This window comes from Fundulus heteroclitus, unplaced genomic scaffold (genome assembly GCF_011125445.2).
Source record: "Fundulus heteroclitus isolate FHET01 unplaced genomic scaffold, MU-UCD_Fhet_4.1 scaffold_114, whole genome shotgun sequence".
NCBI lineage: Eukaryota > Metazoa > Chordata > Actinopteri > Cyprinodontiformes > Fundulidae > Fundulus > Fundulus heteroclitus.
Genome location: NW_023396527.1, coordinates 75,873 through 94,184, shown reverse-complemented (window position 1 = coordinate 94,184; position 18,312 = coordinate 75,873). Strand labels below are relative to the sequence as shown.

Here is an 18,312-nt window from a genome sequence, read left to right as displayed (position 1 = left end):
AGCATTAAGTTGTGGTCTTTAAAAAGTGGAACTGCAATATTTCCGTCTGAATTCCTTGTTATTGGTGCTCCACAGGCCCTCTTTTACCACTATTCTGAGGTGTGTGTGAGAGCAGCTAATTTTGGTACGGATTCATTAAATGTAAATGAGGAAATTCACCCTTGGTCACAGAGCGCACCACGGCACCTCGTTCGGCCATTTTTATAGTATGCTTGAGGACGGTGTAATGAGGTGTTCGTTCACCTTGTAGCTTAGGCATCCTTTAGCTTGGAATACAAAATTTCATTAAAAAAATTACCTTTTGACAAAATTGGTAAGCCGGAAGTCCGTGACCTTGTTTAGCAGTTCTGCAGCAAATTCTTTGACTTAATTGTTAAAAAAACACAACAGAGAATGAAGAACAGCTGGAAAAATATGACCCAAACAGAATATAAGGATATCTACAGAGCCTGGACAGACTATATTAAACTTTTCTGCACTTCTAGAGACCTCAAGTACACAGCAAAATATATTTAAGGACCAATTTCTGTCCAATTGACTGACACTCGTTGAGAATTTCTCAAGTGGATGTGGAAGTTTGCAGCTCAACCAAGTCAGTAAGGAAGCATCGCATACGTAGAGTCACATGAAAATGGACATGTCCGCTGTGCCCAGAAAGGTTGGCACCAACATTTCTAAGGTTTCACAGCAGCACTTTGTGCAGTTGTCACTGGGAAGGGTTCTGAAATGCAATAACCTTGAAAACAACAACAGTTCTGTGAGTCTCCTGCTGGCTGGTGGTGCTGATAGCTGAAATTGCTTTGTGACTGTAGTGAATACATAAAAGGCTGCACTGAGTTCATTTCAGTGGCACACATGGGAAAGCTTCTGCTAGAAATTGTATTACACCTTGGGTTCTACTAAACATTTGCACCTTACTAAACTATTTATAGCTGCTACATTTTGCACTTTTTCAAAATCACTTTACAACCACAAACTGTAATGTATTACGTATATGATAGACCAACACAGAGTACGATTTTGGATTTTCATTTGGAGAAAAATCACAGAGTGCAATTCCATTATATTCAATCTCCTTTACTCTGTTACAATAAATAAACTCTAGTGCCACCAGTTGCCCTTGGAAGTCACCTATTTAGTAACTACACTGAATAAAGATTAAATATATTTAAACCTCGGAATAAATACAGCTGTTCTGTGAGGCTTGTTGAAGAACATTGGTGAACAAAGCATCATAAAAACCAGGAAACAAACCAAAACTCTGGAGTTTAACCAAAACTTAAAGCAGGGTTAGGTTGGACTACCCTAAATTTGTAAAATCTCACAGAAGAAGAAATAAAAAAAATTTTCATTTGTCATTGCAATTGTACATTCTGCATTTAACCCATCCCTTAGGGAGCGGTGGTCAGCTTACAGTGCCCAGGGAGCAATCTGGGCTAAGGGTTGTAATCAGGGACCTATAGGGGCAGACTGAGGGGTTTAAACCAGATAGTTTCAGCCTTCTCAGAGCGTGAACACACTGCTCTAACCACTAAGCCACCACTTCCACCAACACCATTCTCCTAATGACCCCAAAATGGAAATTATGGCTTACCTGCATTTTTACCAAGACATGGCAGCTCACCTAAACTGAACGAGTAGGGCTTTTCTTTCAGAGAGAATGCCACAAAGCCCTTGGTTACTCTGGAGGAGCTGCAGAGATCCACAGCAAATCTGTTGACATGGCAGCTATTGTTTGTATGTTCTTCAAGTAGAAAGCCATTGAAATAAAGTCACAATGTGTTCTGTTTGCTGTTGGCCACAAGCCAGGTAACAGACAGGAACAAACATAAAGGGCCATTTCAAATGCCACCAGGAGCTACAAAAACTTCTCACTAGGGGCAAAGGTGACCTTCAAAAAGGGCAAAGACCCTAAACATACAGCGTTAGAAAGACCCACCCAATTCAAACGCCAGACCTAAATATAGTCGAGGCTCTGTGGGAAGACTAGAAAATCTATGTTCGCCGACATCAGCTGTTCAGTCAGACTTAACTTGAGCCAATTTGCAAAGAAGAATGTTTTTTTTCTTTTTGGATTTTTGTGTGTGAATGTCGACACGAACCCACCGTGTGGATCAATGCGGTCTGGCTTGCACGGGCGGTGGAATTAACAGTGTTGGCATCAACGAAAAAAGTGAAAGGTCAAGCAGCTTTGAGGTCCTCTGTTTCCGTGTCTTCTTTTATTTTAACTAAAAAAAAATCCAAAAAGTGCAAGTGCAGCCAATAAAGTGCATGGAGGGATAGCAGTCATGGTTACGTAGTAGCAGAACAGTAGGTGACGCTCCAAACTCAACTCTCTCCATGAATGAACTCGTTGGCTTTTTAAAGGGGTCACACCCAATTAGGTAAAACCACTTAAAACCCCTAGGGCTGTACAAACATTAGTACTTTTCAAACTAATGTAAAATTCCTGTATTCAAAACTCACCAATAATTATGTAGAAATAAATTCCTCAATTAAATTGACAAAATTCTAAATCAATCACAATCACAGTAAATAATTCCCCAAACAATTTTAAAACCATTAAACGACTCCCCCCGCCCCGCCTTCTTCACTATTGGTCCGTTTCAAGTAGGCGTCTGGTCTCTGGGGAGTCCTTTTGCCAGTTTGTGGTTTAAATGGAACCTGTGGAGGTCACAATGTGTTTTAGTGTTACAAAAGACACTTAAATGTGGCCTAAACACGGGCCAGCTCAGTCAAAGCTAAATTCTACATTAAATGAACCATAAAACCTGTCCGGTCCAAGCTTTCATCTTAAGCCTCTCTGCTTTTCTTGTTCTGCTTCCCCAGGTAAAGTATGACTTCCTGTACGACCACTACCACGTGTGCTGTCAGGAGAGGTGGAGTTTGCTGACCTGCAGGCAGGCGTACACCACCTTCATCATGGTGGCTCTGTTCCTGCTCCCTCTGGCAGCCATGCTCTTCCTCTACACGCGCATCGCCATTGAGCTGTGGATTGGCCAGAGGGTGGGCGACGCCTCGGTTCTGAACACCATGAACCACAGGGAGATTGGTAAGCTCTCCAGCTGGGTACCGCAGCAGGAGCTACTTCAATTAACAAGCTATTTTGGGACATTTACAACCTGAGTATGCTTCTTTTTTTTCCCCACCTCGACTTGCTTTTGTATTCTTATTGGAAGTCTGAAAACAAAAAAGATGAAAGGAGCAAAGACTCTGCATTAAAGGTCTGTTGATTAACTAACTTGTTAACAGGATAAGTCAGTGAAGAAAATAAATAAGTGCTGAGGTACTAATGGGTACTTCTTAACATTTCTTCGAGTAAAATGGAAACTTAAAAACAAGGATGCAATGTATAACGGTCAGTATGAGTTCTTGGTGAGAGGATATGTTCATGGTCAGTAAATAAGGACAGCTTTTCACTGATGCTCACTTACAGACGTTGCTTTTTTTTAAATGAGAAAGTCAGCAAGGGAAAGGCAATAGGAGAACATAGGCGTTTGGACTGCTAATGGTTTTCTTCAACAAAATAATCCTTAGACTTTGACCTCCTTTGCTTCTTTTTAATGAACAACAGGTGTCCTCCGTTTTCTCTGTGGACAAACCTTCACTAGCCTTCCAATACGGGTGGGCGATATGAAGAAAATCTAATTTCCCGATATCTTTAGGCTATATCACGATACACGATATATATCACGATATGTTCAAATAACCTTGAAAAACAAATGTTTTTAGCCACATAGTGCCTAAAGTTGCAATGGCATATCTCATATTAATGTGTCAATTTTTTTTGTTAGAAAGATTTATTGCAAAATAAAAATGAATTTAAAATGTTATACTTTAGCCATTTTTTAACCACAGCTGCACAACTGGTTCGAGAAAAGGTTCATTTCTTGACGGTTCATGTGCACACAGCACCACCTACTGGCAAGTTGTATAATCACAGCCAGCTGGATCTTAACACGTGTGATGCATTGAATTTTTGTCTATTATGACTCTTGGGAATGACTTCACAAAAGGTGTAGGACGAAATAATTTGTCTACATAAATTTTGTATACACATGTGTATAATAAAACATTGTTTCAATGTATTGTCTGTGTGTAATTATTCCCAAAATAGTAGTGACATGATATGGCATGTTGTGTAATAATGTTTTTCTGTGACTCTAGAAAAATGGCATGGGCTTAATCAGGCAGAGGACAATGAAAGTGCTTGTGGAACTAGGCAGGGGGTAGTGAATAGGCTAATGCTTGTGTAACTTGGATGATTTCATGCATTTTTATTAAGAAACAACAATTTCTCCACAGTTTTTGGTTTCAAATGATTTCTCTTTTTTGATACTACTTCTCCAACCTTTGAAAAGACACGCTCACATGGCACAGATGATGCCGGGGTGCATAAATAAATAAGTGCAAGTATGTACAGATTGGGGTAGTGATCAATGATTAGCCCAGTACTATACGGTCCCACAGTTTCCCCTCAGCAGCAACACTGAAGCACACAGAGGTTCCCGCTGCGTCTTTACGCACGATCCAGCTGCTGATGTCTCCTCTCTTTTCAGCTCAATGCAATTCTAGACAGTAACAGTTTATAACCTATATCACCTTTCACAGCAACAGATTTCTCATCTCAGTCGACCAGACAAATCTCTATTGCTCTCCTCAGTGCGCTCTGGGCGGTGAGGTGGGAGGATTTTACCCGATGGTGCGCTGCGTGCGAGGGATAAACGGGGGAAATGCATAAATAAAAACTGTAAATGCCTCCTATACAGTGATCATATGAGCTGACCGGTCTGAGATCAACTTCCTGATGTTACAAGTTCTTTAAATTGAAAGCGCGCACCCAAATTACAAGTAACGTAATTTTGCGCACCTGAAAAAAGCGCACGGCAGCAGCGCATCGAAGCGCTGAGGCACATAAATACGGTGCATGTAGTTAAAAAATGCAGAATTGATAAAAACAACTTATAAACAGAAGTAGCGTTTTAAACTGCATCTGGTGAGCAGAACTGTTTTATGATCCAGAGTGCAGCCATCACTGGTTCTGAATGAAGGCAATATCTGGCAGCAGCTCTCTTCCCCCGCCCCCTCCCCTCCTGCGTACGTAGTACAGGACCTTACCGGCACATTTTCAACCGCTGGTTAAGACTAAAATTATTCATAACTCTGATCGCTCTTCCTGCTGCTCTGTTAACATGAACTGCAGCAGGAATTACTGATGGCCACAAGCTGTGAAAGAAGCTGAAACATCTCAGCAGAAGGCAGAGTTTTTATCGTCCGCTGCCCAGATGGGCGTTGGGATTTTTATGCGTGTGAAATGCCATGTTTGCGTGTGACCGTGTGAAGTCAGTGACGGTCAATGCGTGATAGTTGAGAGCAATGATCTCCTATCTATCTATCTCTCTCCTAAACTCTCCAAACACCGAACTAACTGTATCAAACTAAATAACCACTATCCAAACTCTGCTATCCAAACTATCAAAACTCTATCCACTCTCTCAACTGACCGCAACTCGCCTACAACAACCCACATTTTGAATGGAGCCTGTGAGGTTTCTAAAAGCTGTCGAAGCCGCGCCAACATCTGAGCCACTTCCCGAAGCAGTCACGTGGTACAGCCGGCCAGCGAGGCTTCGGACGTCATCGTTTTCGGCTCCTCCCCTAAATGAAGCAAGCCTCGATACGCGCTTCACGGAAACGCCCCCTCCATTACTCGACACACGCCTCGAAGCCTCGGCACATAACGTAACATCACTAGCAATAGGAGAACATAGGCGTTTGGACTGCTAATGGTTTTCTTCAACAAAATAATCCTTAGACTTTGACCTCCTTTGCTTCTTTTTAATGAACAACAGGTGTCCTCCGTTTTCTCTGTGGACAAACCTTCACTAGCCTTCCACCACTCATGAGGAACACACTGCCATAATATTGTATTGTAGAATATTTCATCAACATGAGTTTGAAAGCGATCACTACGCTTGACAAACACTTGGGACCTCTAAATCACGAGGTCTACGAGTTCTTCTTTTGCCAGAGCTGGGGTTACGTACAGTGTGCCTGTGGCTGTTGGGCGCTTTTATTCAAAAGCAAGAATAGCAATGTTTGAGATGTCCTTTATCATATGAGAGTAAACAGTGATAAGGCAGATAATGTGTCCTTTTCCAGGAAAAAGAAAAGAGCTGTTAAAATGATGGACACCATCGTCCTGCTATTCACCATTTGCTGGGTGCCATTCCACACAGTCCACATGATGTTTGAGTTCAATAAGTATAGCTTAATGCGCTTCTAACAGTGATAAAAGCGTCTGATGTTGCACCTTCCTTCGTTTGTTTCTCTCCTCTGTGGCACTTAAAGGTTTTAATGTTTTAATTACGGGCAAATTTAACCTCATTAAACACAAAAAGCAGTTCTCAAGTGCAATGTTATTTATTAAGGGGAAAATATATTTATAAAACGTGGTTCTTTTTGAAAAAGCAACTAGCCACTGAGCCTAATCCTTGGCAGCGTCAACTTCCTTCAAGTGTTTTTGCAAAATGAGTCTTTGCTGTGGAAGCTAAGATACTGATTGCTGAAATCTACCCCACAGAACCTCAAATTAAAAAGAAAAGTATCCCTTCAGCATCCAAAGTCTGATCTGCACTAACTCGTTTATCTGTAATCGTCTAGATGACCTGGAGAAGAAGTACGACGGCGTCACCCTGAACATGATCGTGGCCATTGTGCAGGCCATCGGGTTCTTCAACAGCTTCAACAATCCCATCGTTTATGCCTTCATGAACGAAAACTTCAAGCAGAGCTGCGTCTCCACCCTCTCCCACTGCCTCCACAAACCGAACCACCAGGGTGCCGCCACAGTGGCTGAGACTGAGCGTGCAGTTCATCAAAGCCCAGAGCAGAGAGGCCTTCATGGACGCAGACGAGGGCGACAGCTCGGAGCAGCGCTCGGCAGAGAAGGGCGCCTCGTGCTCATCGCACAGAGAGAGCCAGCTGGGGATTATCGCAGAGAAAACAGCTCTTCTCAAGTCAAGTAAGACGTCCGGGTGCTTTCACTTTGGAAATCTGCCGTTTGCCATCACCTGCTGCTACGGGATGACAGCAGCTTTGGGAGTGGGGGAAGTACAAACACTGGCCATGAAGACCTCTGCATGGCCTGCAGTGGAAGGCAGCAGAGCAGCAAGAATGTCAGTTTATTAAAGACTGGGAAGGAATTTCACTGTAAATAGAAGCAGCAGCAGGAGGAGTGCTGAGACACTGAAACAACAGCTGGCCATAGAAACTGAGAATGAATTTGTGCTTCATCTGGAATCTAAAAGTCCAGAAATGGTCCCTGAGCGAGATGCCGTTTTATCCTGAACGAGCCCCAGCTGCAGTAACTTCTGTGGTTTTCTGCTGCAGCAGCAGCTATTTAGAAATGGTAACAAAGAAAGACTCTACAGAGCACCAAAGAGTGAGCGCTCATTTGCTTCAAGCGTTAATTTGCTTCTGTTCAACCTGCATAGACTCATTTCACTTCATGCTGACTCTGCACTTTATTGCTAGCATGAAAATACTGCATAGAGCTAATAATATTGTGGCTGGAATGTATTAGTGTTTACATTTGGACTGAAAATACCCATTTAAGCCAGGCGCACATAAACTGCTACACAGGACTGCAACTCACCTTTTTCTGAGGCCTAACTCAGTGAATAACCCATGCAGTTATGTGCCAACGTGTTTTTTTTTCTCAAACTTTAATGGGTAGCAGAAGCAACCTACAGATGAGATATTATTTTCTTTTCTGGGCTTTAAAAGGCTGTTTTTTAAGTGTACGTGATTGCAGGTTCATCTCAGCCAACTAGAATACAATCAGAAGGTAAATTTAGTTCAATAATTCACTCCAAAATTAGAAATAGATTATTTACACACAGATTAATTTTGATGATTAGGATTTCCAGCTAATAAAAATCAGTTTCTCAGAAAATGTGAATATTACACCTATTTAAAAAAAAAACAACAAACACTGAAAAGCATATTGATGTACTGTACAGTTAATGTATTCAATACTTGGTCATGCTTTCTTTTGTACAAATGACCAAATCAATGTTGCGTGAAATAGAGGCGATCAACCTGTGGCTGAGATGTTAAGGAACCCCAGTTACCTTCAGCTCGTCTGCTTGGTAGAGTCTGGTGTCTCATCTTCTTCTAGACAGCATTCTATAGATCATCTATGGGCTTCTGGCCAGGTCAGTCCAGCACAGCGTTGACATGGTCCTTCAACCAGATGTTGGTGGTTCTGGGTGTGTGGACAACGGGCCACGCCTTGCTGCAAAATGAAATGAGCATCCCGATAAAGCCTGTCAGCAGAGAGAAGGCTGAAGGGCTTTACCGTTTCCCCATAGACAGAGTCTGGACACTTTTTCTGCCAGTTTTTCCTTACACCAAACTTTCTATTATTATGATTGGATAGCAGTTGAAGCAGCATGCTTCTTTAGCAGTGACTTTATCTGTCCTGTTTGCTTTGTTGGGGGCATCAATGAGTGTCAGCTGGACTGCTCTCACTGATAGTGTAGGCAATAACATGACCAGAACTTCTTCAATATCAAACTTTCTTTACCTAGGTCTCATTTAATTCTTTGGGCCTGTTTAATATTTTGGCTTTTTATTAGCAGCAAGCTGTGTTCATCAAACATGCGAGGTATATCGCTCTGTGTGTATTGAATCTGCATCAGTTCAGTGTTTTTATTTAATCACTTTATGATAATTCAATTTATTGACCGTGTCAGGAAGAACAACAGCCGCTTGGGCCTATTTCAGGCTCTTTTAAAGACTGCATAATAATCAGGGCTTTTTCTTTTTGAGAACTTGCATCTAGATTTCTGACCTTTCTTTAACATACGATAGATGACTTAATACTCATCTGACAGTCTACTGATATTTAGCAAGTCTAATTTCTGAGTAATAACTAGAAAGACGACTGGTAACACGTGCTTTTGTTGCTCAGATTGATATTATTTTTAGAGAGGCTAGGTTGGTTCTCAATAAAAGTATTATTTATGGTACAGTTTATAAGTTGCGTTACTTAGTTGTTTTTCTGTTGTTTTTTGAAGAAGAAATTGTTGTTTATTGTGCAGATGGGTGGCAGATCCCAAAGAGGAAACCTGAAACCTTTTTTTTTTTTTTTTTTTTTTTTTTTTCTCCAGTGTCCTGTCTAGCACTATGGCAATAGGAATTGATGTCTCAATGCCAGGTGGAGCTCGACAGATTTTGCTTTTACAAGTGGAGCAAACAGCTTTCGCCATAGTGCTCCACTTGATTTATGCTTGTAAATAGCTTTATTATGATTCCTGCAAGGAGAATTTCAAATTATATGGACATGACAATGGGAGAGTAAAGGAAGAACAAAAAGTGAAAGAAAAGAAAAAAAAAGAGTAGAGGTGAAAGAAAGAGGAGATAAAAGGAAGAGAATGATAAAATGTCCTCTGTCTGCTCCATCACCTGGAAAGAGACACAAAAAGAACAGCACAACCAACAGACATAAAGCAACAGATACACTCGAATAACACCTAGATGCCATTGCTAAATCATATATATTATTATGTAAGCTGACATGTGTAATGTGATATTTGAAAAAAGAAAGTGACACAACATAAATAAATAAATAAATAAATTATAAGATTACTGTATATAAGTGAACACTTAATACCTGGGACCCAGCACCAGTGGGAGATGTGAAAGTGCACTAGTTTAGGTGAAGATTATCCAGAAATAGCTTGATAGTGATTGTGGAGAACCGAAGAAACCTGAAACCTTTAATACAACAACATATTTATCCAGTGGCGCCATTGATGGTTTCAGGAATACGTAGCTTTCTTCTATGCATTAGGCAACTTTAAGGAAAGATTGCAGAAATGAAGATGATAAAATTTTATCAAGCATTTCTGTCGTGATGGGAGAGTTCTCTTTGAATAACCTGTTCTAAAAAAAATCTAATTACTTTTATTATTGAAATGGTTTCAATCCAGATGGGCCCTTAAATGGGATTTTGACTCAGCACCACTTTAATCTTTTTGAGAAGAAGAAAAGTCACACTTTAACCATCTGTAACAGTCCCTGTGATTCACTGAAGAAAGGCCAAGAGGCACTCAGGATGAACTCGTGACCCCGTGTATTAAGTTTTGCGCTCCTGTTTCCATTAGTCACTCAAATGTTAAATGACATCAGCTTAGAATTTCTAATTTATCCTTTGCTATTTTTGCTGCAGACCCATTGCTCTGTTGCTTGTGATAGATTTAAACTTGCCTTGACAAAACCCCTCAAAGCCAATGATATGCATTCTATTTTATTCAACTCACAAACTTAAATGTGTTTTTGTCAGGGTGTGGTGTGATAGTCCAACACAAAGGAAAGCTTAAATGTGCAACGAAAAGAAAATCTGAACAGTGCAGTGAGCATTTCTAGTCCGCATGTCGTGACTTCACGCTTTGTAAAACACAGTTTCACTGCAATTACAGCTGCAAGTCTTTCTAAAGTCCACCTTCCCATCCAGTGCGCCCAGCATCTCTGTCCCTGCTGAAGAAAAGCCCCCCCCCCCCCCCCACACACACAGCCTGATGCTGGAGTGACCACTTTCACTGTGGGCTGGGTGTGCCCAGGGTGCAGTGCTGTTTTTTCTTCATACCTATGTGCATGCACCCAAAAAGTGTCATTTTCTTCTTTTCCAACCACCTTTTTCATTGTTTGTCGTTTTAAAATGATTTTCTTCTTCCTGATTTTTCATAAAGAGATTTGAGCGAGGTACAGCTAGCATTTTTCCTGACAACACAGTGGATCCAACTCTGTTGGCCTTCTGACATCATCTGGTTGCACGGCCTCTTGTTTTAGGGTAGCAGAGTAAAGAGGTTTAATACATACGCTGCACTTTTTAGAGAAAACGTTAAGGCCAGACTGATGCCTGCCAGAAAACAAAAATCTAGACAAAGCCCTGGATATCTGGAACAATGTTCTTTTGACAGATTCTGTCATTTTTGGACACCAGAACTGAGTTCATGTTTTGCATTAACCAGGAAAGGGCCTTAAACCAGCTGTGAAGCACGGAGGTGGAAACGTCATGGTTTGGGGATCAGTTGCTGCAAAAGGACCTCCGCCATGAATTCTTCTGTGTGTTGGAGGGCAGCTGAGAGAAATGTGAGACCATCTAGGAAAACTAAGCTGAAGCAGAACGGGACCGACTGTACTGACAGGAACCCGATACATGCCAGTAAATCCACCGAGGACTGGCTGAGAATAAAGAAACAAAAAGTAATGAGCTGAATCAAAGCCCTTATCTTTTTGAGACGTTGAGGGGGACAGGAATAAACGCCTCAATTATCTCACAGCTGGACATTAGGAGGAGGACAAACGTTCCTCAGACCGACGTCACAAGCTTTCATTTAGAGAGAGAGAGAGAGAAAAAAACAAGGTTGCTGGTAAAATGCTTTTCCCTAAAGATTTTAAGAGACCCCCAAAAATGCTTTCATCTGTGACTTAATATTTTAATACCCTAAAATGGCTGCAGATGGAAAAAATAAAAAATAACAAATTAGATTTTTGTTAAAGGTCTGTGACTAAAAGGAATCTGCTGTCGAAGCAAATGTCATTCACCTTAACAGGCTTCCAGGGATTTTTATAGCTAACAAAAAGGCCCACAGCTACACAGATACTTCACCAAATAGTGGGCATGAAGTTCTTTTCCACTTGTTTATGCTTTGTTTCCTGCCAGCCACACCTGAAGATTTCGCAGCTGGGAAGCAAAAATCTTTTTGTCTCTGACCAAAGCGAATGATTCCAGTTGAAGTCCCAGGTAGCATTTAGCAAACTCAACACATTTACCGATGCAGCTGTCAATGCAGAAAGCTTCTCCAAGGCCATTCCAGGGGATATTTTGAGGTAACTATTTTCTCACCTATAATAAATGGCAACGACCCAAAGCTCATGACCATAGATGAGGGTAGGAACGTAGATCGACCGGTAAATCGAGAGCTTCGCCTTTTGGCTCAGCTCTCTCTTCACCACAACGGACCGGTACAGCGCCCACTTCACAGCAGACGCTGCACCAATCCGCCTGTCGATCTCCCGCTGACACCCCAAACCGTTTTCATTACTTAGCAAATATAAGAAGTGTTTAAAAAAATTATAATAAATTGCCCTCCAAAGTAACCCTCCGTTACACCCGTTGGTTCTCGTAACGGCAACCGGCCAAAGACGTCATCACCTCATTTGCCTTTTTGTTCGTATTTGTGACCCAGGCTATAGGAATAAGAAGCTTTTTCAAAGACAAAAAGTGATTGTAAACTGATTAAATGTGTTTGGAACTACAAATGACCTTTAATGAAATGACTTACAACACATAAAACAAACTGTCCCAGAAAGACAGTTATCAGAGGCATGCAAAGTGAACCAGGTGAATAATTGATTGAAGCTGGGTGACTCAGATTCAGGGAATTATTTTAGTGCAACAGTTTCGGAGACTTTAAAAACTATATTTATGTCATATTTAATTCCCGCTTTGTAATCCAAGGCGGGATCAACAGCACATTTGTGCATGCATGATTCATTTTGCCGTGTGTCTCCTATCTGCCGTCTTCGCCCTGACGGCATGCGGGCCTTTCAGGACAAGGCAAGAGCAGCTGTGGTGCCTGTGAGACAGCCCTGAGGGAAGTAATAACGAGCTCAGCACTTTCCACTGCTGCCTCAATACAGCAACTCCACAACGACTGGTGCTGTTAGTGAAGTTGCCGTTAGCACAGAAAAAGTGATTCTTTGTTAATGATAGCGTTGTTTCTAGTCGCTTTTTGAAAAACTGTCGCTAGATGGGTCTGAAAAGTCGTCAAGTACAGCAACAAGGACGCTAAATTGGCAACACTGGACAGTCATCCCTAGTTTTCCTTCCCTCCTGAGAGCAGACAGGAAGGAGCAGGGAGTGATGGTTTCTCAAAATAAAGTAAGTTTTAACGTTTCATGGTATCTTAATTCACATCAAACTGTGATTATGGTTAGTATAAGGGCACAAATATAGGCTATACATCATTTATTTTGTGGTTGGATGTATGGAAGGACCCACTGATGCCAATGAATCTGTGTACTCTTCATTGTCCTTTCCCAAAGTAATATTCCTCATCTTATTTCAGTGCCTTTACATTTTTCTATCTCCCCTTGCTTGACAAATCCAATGATGGAGCAATTGCTGCAATGGATTTTGTGCTCCTTCATCGATGCTTCAGTGTTTTTTTGCCACTGCCATCTCTTAACCCCTGGCCAGGTGGTTGCTTAGGTTCTGCTGGAGCTCTCTTCCTGGATTCATTGTTTTTGTCTAAAGCCCTAATCCTCCTCAGAAAGAGGGATTGCTGCAGAGAGAATGAATCACAACAATCTGGATTCCTAAGGGATAAAACCTTTTAAAAACGCCATTGGCTGGTCAATTCAAATACATGTATTACATTTTAATTTGGATCAAATCAGACTGTGTGGAGTTGGATCTCAAACTTATTTTGCCACTTGTTTAATACTCAATCGAACTAAATCTGGGTTTAATGTGGACCTAAAAACATTCTATACCATAGAACTGTCAGGGTTCTGTATGTGTTCCTGCTCTGGTTGCTTCCACAGGTGGTGGCTGAGGGGGCATGCCTTACACCTGCGGCTCGTCAGAGGCAGCTTCCTCTGACTTCTTAAGCAGAGCGCAGACAGACGGAATATGCCAGAGCCTTAAACCAGTCGTGGTACGATGTGGCCCTGACCAAGCCTTGGAAACCTGCTAGTAAGTTTTTCGTCTCTCTGCTTTGGACTAATTTTGGATCTTCTGTTTTTTGTCACAGTTTTTGTGTGCATGATGCACTCACCTGTCTCGAAGTCCCGAGTAAGTTTTGAACCTGTGGAATCATCTGCTCAGATTCTGCTCTGGCGCTCCCCCTCATACTCCCTTGGCGTTACCAAGACGGGCCTGAGGACCTGCTGGACCTTAAAAATCACTACAGGCAACCTAGTTGACAGAGTTCGCTGACACTGATTTGACGACCCACTTTTTTTTCAAAATACAGCCAATAAATAATGTGAACTTGTATCATAACGTAATAACCTAAGTAAACCTGTTGTGAATGAGGATGATTGTGGACAGGCATTTTTTTTTTGTTTGTTTTATACAAATTTTTATTCAAAAATATAATTTGTTCGTCAAATGATTTATTTCAATATCCTCAGCCGCACATCGCTTTTCTAAGACAACGAAGGAACGCTCTCAGTTCTAAACAATTTCTTTGTGCTGCTCTTCATTTTTATGCACACGGCAGCTTTTTAATAACGTAGGAGACGCAGAAAATCTTTCAGAGGCAACTGTATGTTGTGCTGTCAGAAATGTTACTCAGTTATAGTTTAAAGGTGTTCCCGAATGAAAGCAATAATTTATTCTGTATCAAATTTTGGCACATCCAGCTCTAATTTTCCATTTTATATAGCCTAAGTGGTTAATATAAAGTGAGGTTGGCACAAATTAAACACCTACAAGACAATCAGTGTCAGCTAATTTTTTAGAAGGATTGGTGAACAATGGCAAAAAGATGAACATATCAATTATTTCAACAACACACACCATCCCATCATTAATTGCATGTGTTGAATACAGTATAGCCAATTAATACTTTTGTTGGGTACTGTTAAACATAAGAACATTTTTAACTTAAACTTACCTGGTTAAACTGCACTTCATCATGATTTGCTGCCATGTCCTTTTAAATGCTTTTAGTAATCAATGCCCCCCCACACACACACACACCCATTTGTGTTGAACGAGTGAAGTGTGAGAAAACACCTTTAATTCTCCATCACATAACTTTCATATTGCGCATGCATTGACTTTTTCAACAATTCTCTCTTGCGTTTTTCAGCAGCAACAGCATTGTTTGTTATGGTTTAATATTGTCCATATGCCTTCTTTAAAGATTTCTAATTCTACTCGCAGGACATGCGCACTTCCAAGCTTATTTCCTGCCGTTGCCATGGTGAATCATGTTATTAGTGTTCCATTGATCGGACTTTTTTTCATGCTCATGCATCTGTTCTGAAACCAGAAACGGTGAGTATGACAGAATGGTGTAGAACTACTCAGAGTAGCAGCTTTCTACTCAGTGTAGATCAGCCGTTTTTTATTAAACGAGGGCCAGAACAAAGACGCACAGCGCAACCTGCCCACCCATAAAGGCGTCTGCCCAACCCATCAATCAGTGGTGCGCTCCGATCAGAACCTGGCGCTCACAGAACCGGGCCGTGGTACACAATCTCATCAGAGTTGCAAAATGGTTAAAAAAAAACTTGGTTTATTATTATTTTGTTTACAGTTCAGCTTGGATTTTATTTACTGCGCAGCATAGCTTTGTTGTACACGCTGAATCCAGATGCTGTGCGCGAATGCCGAGGCGCGCAGCTTAGAGGGACCACTGCTTATAAACACACTTTGGCGCGTTGGTCAGTTCGAAACAGTTCCTGTATCGGTCACGTGACTTTTCCATTGCGATACGCGCTTCGACACACATCGACACAGGTTTCGCTCTGTATAAGCTTAAAACTTAAGCTTATACCTAAGTATACTTAATAAAATTAACTTCTACTACACTACTTTTTGGTAAGGGATTTCAGAAAGTCAAACAGTTATTTTATAGAGCTTCATTACACAGAGTGAAATTTTCAAGTTACTATTTATTTTACTGTTGGTGATTATGGCTGACAGGTAAAGAAAACCCAAAATTCAATGTCTCAGAATAATAGACATTAAAAAGGATGATTTTTTTTTCTCTGCACTCAATCCATGGTTGGACTTCTCTTGCATGAATTCCTGCATCAGTGCATGGTCACTTAGAGGCCATCTCTCTGTGGTTCTGCTGAGCGGTTCTGGAACCCCAGACGGCTTTAATTGCTGCCTTCAGGTCATCTGTCTTGTTGGTTCTGGTGTCTCTCATCTTCCTCCTGACAACAACCCAGAGACGTTCTATAGGCCGCAGGTCAGAAGAGTTTACTGGGCCAATTGTCAGGTTCAAACTAGAGGCTGACATTTTTTCGGGAGTCCCGCGGGTCACGTGATTCCCGTGGGAATCCCGCGGGGTGGGAGTCAACATTGGTAAATATCACGTGATTGGGACGGTACAGGATGAAATATCAACGGGAGCAGACGGGAGCGGGAGTAAACCAATAGCAGGTACAATAAAGGATTGATCAATAAGGATTGATTCCAAAAAATGAAATAAAATAGAAAATCAAAAATGTAGGATCACCGCCGCCATTTTGTAGGCGAAACCTAATTTTCCAAGAAACCTAATTTACAATTTGCTTGAAAGAAGACATGGACTAGTCATGAGACCGTACAGCGCTTTGGGTGGTCAGCATGACTGGAAAAGCGCTATATAAGTTCAGTCCATTTACCATTTATAATATATGCCCATAGGCTTATGTCTTATATGAGACTGTATATCTAATGGCACATATATATGCTTCTCCACAACTGGGTATGTATCCATACTGATAGATTTGTCTCATTTGTAGGCAAAACAATACGACAAAAAGGAAAGTGTAGTAATAGTAGCCCTTTTTTCAGCCAGCTGACAAACACTGTGCAGCAAAAGGTTTTTGTGGGCTACCATGTTTTGTTTTGTTAAGCCAGAGAAAATTAAATTTCAAGAAAGCTAAGTTATTTTTTTGTCTTTAGGGAAATTATTCCTCACTTTTATCAACATAGCTAGTTTAACTATTGCCATAATGCAGGTTTTACAAATATACAAGGTTTTATTGCGTGATAACATTTCAATCTGTTTGTCACTGATTTTGGATGTAGCTTGTTTACGAGCTTTAGCTCAAAAATGAGTCAACTCTAAGAATCTTACATCTGGACTAAAAATAGAAAGCCTGTTGTTCATGCCAGGAATCAGTCAACACTGAGGGCTGAGCACCCCTAAAGGTCAGATCCTAGAATCGCCCCCCCCCCCCTGCAGGACAATCTAGTGTAATAACATCACACTGCTACATTATGGATGTGGAGAACTGTTCAATAACGTTTAAATAGTATAATAATATAATTATTTCCTAGTGGTTTGTGTAAAAGGATTTTGGAGCTAGTAGAGTCACGTGTGACATAAACACAGAGACTCAGGTTCATGCCAGCTGACCAAATCTATCTTGTTATAGTGTTACTGTGAAGTTTAATTAATACTCACCGGTTGTGTCTTTCCTTGTGTGTGTAGTTGACAGAACGTCTCTCTCAGAGAAGCAAACCAGTTTTTTTCCCCCAAAGTAAAATCACAAAAAAGTAACGTTAGTGAATTGGATAAGGAGTTTTAATCTGATTACTAGTTTGTAAAAAGTAAAGTGTTTGTTTGATCTTCATTAAAAAAGTAAACACAATAGAGTAACGCCCTACTAAGTAACACGTTGCTGGCATCATTCTCCATCGCTGCTCTTGAATCGACCCGACCTTTTCCATCTTCTTATGGCGGGCCTTTTGCTGACGCTGCATCAACTTTACGAGCTCCGTCAGCTCCTCCATCTTGTCTTTGGGAGAACTGGGTCGACGCTGCCCCATGGTGTTGAGATGAAGCCACGGTTCCTTTATCTGGCTTTCCTCTTGTCATCATTCTTTCCTGGACTCAAGAAGAAGGTTAGTAAAAACAATCAACACATCACACCATGCTAAAACCCTCTGAAACATACCACATACACTACACACTAACACTTAAAAGATAAAACTAAAATCACATGTAAAATTCTTATTTCTACAGGCTGGAGCCTCGATGATGAGCTAATTAGTAATAATGTCAAAGTGCTATGTGCATGTTCCAGCGTTTCAGGTGCATGTGTCTATTTATCTGATAACAAACCGGGTCTCATTACAGCCATAATTTAAGAATGAATTGTTCATATTTACAATAATGTAAAAGAAAGAGGTTTTCTCTGTTAAAATGAACAAATACTTTAACTAGAAATATCAAGACTTATTAGAAGAATGGAGCAGACTTTAATTAAAGGACAAAATGAAATGATTCACCTCACTAGTTATAAAGCCAGGTACAGACGGTGATCGTAGTGCACTATGCCTTTGTGTCAAATAAAACAGATATGATTTAAACTAACTGGGATATTATCCCCTTGTCTTCTTAAAAGGCTTCATGTCTCCCTGAAGCTAAACTTGACTTCTAAATGTCATGAATATTACTGGATGTCTTTAAACACATCATGTCTGACTGCAGACACCTGATTTCCTGTAAATGAGTCCAGGAGGGCAGGCTGAGCCCTTCCTGGTTCTCATGTTTACCTGCAGCA

General features: G+C 41.0%; 1 pseudogene; it reads left to right on the top strand.

Annotated features, from left to right (window-relative positions):
- Nucleotides 1–637: 637 nt before the first annotated feature.
- Nucleotides 638–7,191, top strand: LOC118558253 (annotated as a pseudogene).
- The last annotated feature ends 11,121 nt before the right edge of the window (nucleotides 7,192–18,312 follow it).